General features: G+C 41.4%; 1 long non-coding RNA gene across 1 annotated transcript; it reads right to left on the bottom strand.

Moving 5' to 3' along the window:
- Positions 1–241: 241 nt before the first annotated feature.
- LOC147436813 (uncharacterized) lies at positions 242–3472 on the bottom strand. The gene is made up of 2 exons (XR_015184764.1): positions 2815–3472; positions 242–1781 (listed from the first exon to the last, which is right to left on the bottom strand). It is a non-coding gene; the product is annotated as an uncharacterized LOC147436813 (long non-coding RNA).
- Between the last annotated feature and the right edge of the window lie 400 nt (positions 3473–3872).

Raw genomic sequence — 3872 nt, 5'->3', positions numbered from 1 at the left:
CATAGTGACAAGGAATCGGAGAAATGCCAACAACCTTGCGGAGCCTCTAGATACTATACCATTGCTACCTAATTTAATTTACTTATTGTTGTAGCAAGACAGTATCACCCTTGGGGAGGTCACCTATAACATAGGCATGTCTCATCTAGGTTCAACATTACTTTTAATTCAAAAGGTTAACACATTCTATTTACAATGAGATATCATACAAAGGGATTCAAAAAAAAATGTTAAAGCCGAATGGGAAAAGGGCATGCTATATAAATCATAGGAAATTCACAAATTAGGGATTTTAATGATACCCCTTGGAATGCATGTGATAGCTTTGCATACAATGAACTCCCTAGCTAAGATATCCTCCGTTCCCATTGGGTGAGTGGCTTGGTTTCTTTGTATACGGCACAAGAAAGTCCCTTTCCTATGAAAATATACAATCAACACAAAATTTGTTATGTTGGAATGCGAACTACCAATTTTACCTTACAAGTAGAGACTCACTATGACCTTGTTGTTGAATCTGCAACCATGTTGTACATACATTGTAGAAGGGCTATTTCAAATGGTACTTCTAGTGCATCTTGTAGATCCACTTGTTGACATTGTGACGATAAAGTTGCTTCATAAAGTAGAAATGAGGCACTAGCAATATATTTATTTAACTGCAAAGCTTCTAAAGGGAAGGGGTCTGCATGACTCCCTGCATGCCAGCTAGAGAGCATGCCAATGCTCCTTGGCGAGCTCCATAAGTGGCATACAGGGAGCCAGGCAAAGTGTCTCCCACATTTGACTACAAAAACTCCTTTGATCTGCTTATCTTGGATACTCTAATTTTTGAGCTACAAACGAAATAACACCTACAAATTTAAAATAAGGTGCATGTTAGCAAGAATACACGCTAGCCAATAATGTGGCAAACCTCATCTAGCTAAACCCCTTTTTACGGCCAAAACTCACTCAATAAACCTCAAAATTTTGAAGAATAATAAAAACCATAACCTTCAATGTCTCTGAATACAATTTTGCATTAAAATCATTTGAAATTACCAAGTAATGTTGAGTGCATATAGCATGTCACTATACTTGATTGTGCAATCAAGTTATGCTTTTGCATGATGGTAGCTAGAAAAAATAGTTTTGTTACTTTGTGTGCCGATAAAGCAAGGAGATATCGTCATGTTAAGTAAAAAATGTGTTAGATTTTGTGTTACAATGGAGCGTTTCAAAACTAGTAGAGATAACCATCCCGTTATTCGACTTAGACTTTAAGTTGATCCATTAGTAATACTAGTATGGCCAACAACCTTCGGCCGCCTCTCTCTCTCTCTCTCTCTCTCTCTCTCTCTCTCTCTGTCTCTCTCTCTACGTCATTGTATAGTCCGAGCCACAAGGAACACTACCGATTGAAGGAGGTATTGCTACATGTCAGGGGTGCCATAATCCCTCCCCATTTTATAATAGTATAGAAGTATAGATATCAATAGATAGTTTGTATATTAAAACTCCAAGGGAAATTTTATGTTGAGGTTCATGCATATTTTAAGTTTGTGCATTCAATTGCCATAGTTATTTTGTCACCCTTATCATGATCAATTTGAGATGTATTTGTTTTTCACCCTTCTCATTTTCAAACACTTAGTGATTTAGTAACCTCTCTTCAGTGGAGTGAGTTTTCCTCTCTAAGCTAGAAATGTCTACCTTTGTTGGGTTCAAATGTATGATCAACCTTAAGGTACTCCATAAGCCTTCCTCAAAAGTGACTTTTGTAGTTGCTTACAAAGTCTCTGCGAATGAACAAAGTTGCAACTTAGTGTTTTCCTCACAAAATTAAGTTAAAATTTATTTAAAAATATGGTAAAATCCTTTGCTTCCAATCCTTTCCATTTTGAACATGAAATTATTAATTACCTGGGCACTGGTCAATAACTATGGAAAATCAATCCTGTAAAAAAGTTTCTTTTGAAATAAGGATGCAACATACAGCATTTCTTCAAAGAGTATGTACAAAGAAAGGCACAAGCACTTCTATCGATAACGCATTCTAGCTGGTGTCAATCACACCGTAGGACATTACAGTTCCTCATCCATCTATCTAAGTTCATTGCATGAGCTACTTAACAATGGCTAGCATATTCGTCGGACTTGCTACCACAGGATCATGGCCACAAAAACAATGTGGAGAAAAGAAATAGTGTGCCATCAGTGCTATCATGAACCTACTAAGGGAAAAAGTTTCATGTGATGATTGAAACATGTGTGTCCCAATTAAGGCTTGAAATCGCGAGATTTGTCGAGTGCAACAAAATCTACCGATAGAGATGGCATCCTCAAAAGTTCTTGGAGCCTCAAGGGTAAGTAAGAGTTGAACTGCTCCATCACTATGCCTTACAAAAACGTCATGTGAAAATGAATTGTATGTAGAACGTGTAGATTGTTCACTGTAGTATTAACTTTCAAAGAACTATGAAGACACTCTCCCTAGCAAGACTAAGCTCCAAAAATCAATGTTCAATTATACACTTGAAGAAGATCCTCATTTGTGAAGATCGAAGAGAGAGAGGAAGAAAAATTTTACGTAGTAGGAAACTATCCCATGAGTCTTGAGCTCAATCCCTGTGGCAAACGGCAAGCACCACTGCGACATCATCGCGACCGTTTATAGGCCATGGCACCAACTCACATGATGACACCTTGACCCTTGACGAAGCGCCACGCGCGCTTGGGGGGGGGGGGGGGGGGGGGCGGGAAGGTTGTTTCAAGATTGATGAAAAACGATAAATAGTAATATTAGGAAGGCAGAGGCACAGCGTTAATTACCTTTGCGAGAAATGCAGCCTTATTTTGTCACCATGTGATCGACCGCGGATGCCAGCAGGCTCCAGCTCCGATTATACACCAGCCAAGCGCTGCTGCACTCAAGTCCTTGTTCCATCTCCTGGCCACATTCATTGAAGCTAGAGCAATTAGCCACAGCGAGAGAGAGAGAGAGAGAGAGAGAGAGAGAGAGAGAGAGAGAGAGAGAGGCCGCGACGGGCGAGTATTGAACTAGCATGTGTGTGTGCGTAGAGAGAAGAGCAGAGAGAGGAAGAAAGTGAAGCTGGTGATGGGTGATGAATGAGCTATGTAGTGTGTGTGCAGCGTAACCTTTGGGCTGCCATCACCAGTTAACTAGCTCTGTCGCTTTGGCTTCCTGCAACGTCTTCTCCCAAGGCACGGCGGCCATTTCACAGTCCTGCACGAGAGCTTCCATGGACCCTCTATTCAGGCAGCGGCAGTGTCCAGCTGTAGAGAAGGCTCCTAATCAACCGATCAATCGCTCTCGCCATCACCCCTGCGTGGGTGTTGTGTGTGAGTGTAGAGAGAGAGAGAGAGAGAGAGAGAGAGAGAGAGAGAGGGTGTTTGTGCGCGAGAGGCAGGGAGAGGGGGGCTATCCCCTTTGCTATCCCTTTACCAATTGGCAACTGCAAATGATGTAGGCTCTGGGTCCTCATCACTTTAGCTCGTTCGTAACTGTAGCCCTTTGGATAAGAGCGCATTCTCACGCCCCCCTTCTACGGCCCCCAGCTATAATCACACGGCCACCCAAGTTTTAAAATTTTTCAAGCAACCTGTTAACTAAGGCAATGCTCCCACGACAGGCAAAAGTCAAACTAAGCCGTGAAGTAGTAACCTGCCCATATAAGGCCTTAGTAAAGTATAGAGCTCTTGGAAGCAATTGTGGAACATCATATAAAGCTTGTAGATTAGTTCCACATGACAAGTTTATGATGGAAAATTTTATGGCCTTCAAAAGGCCATAGGGCTTTGGTTGATGTGAGCGTGCAATTCCTATGTCGTTCGATCCACTTACCATATAAGTCAAAAGCTGCTTGAGG

Source organism: Adiantum capillus-veneris, chromosome 17 (genome assembly GCF_014529385.1).
Source record: "Adiantum capillus-veneris isolate H3 chromosome 17, ASM1452938v2, whole genome shotgun sequence".
Taxonomy (NCBI): domain Eukaryota; kingdom Viridiplantae; phylum Streptophyta; class Polypodiopsida; order Polypodiales; family Pteridaceae; genus Adiantum; species Adiantum capillus-veneris.
The sequence above is the reverse complement of the archived record's forward strand: the minus strand, read 5'-3'. Positions and strand labels throughout refer to the sequence as shown.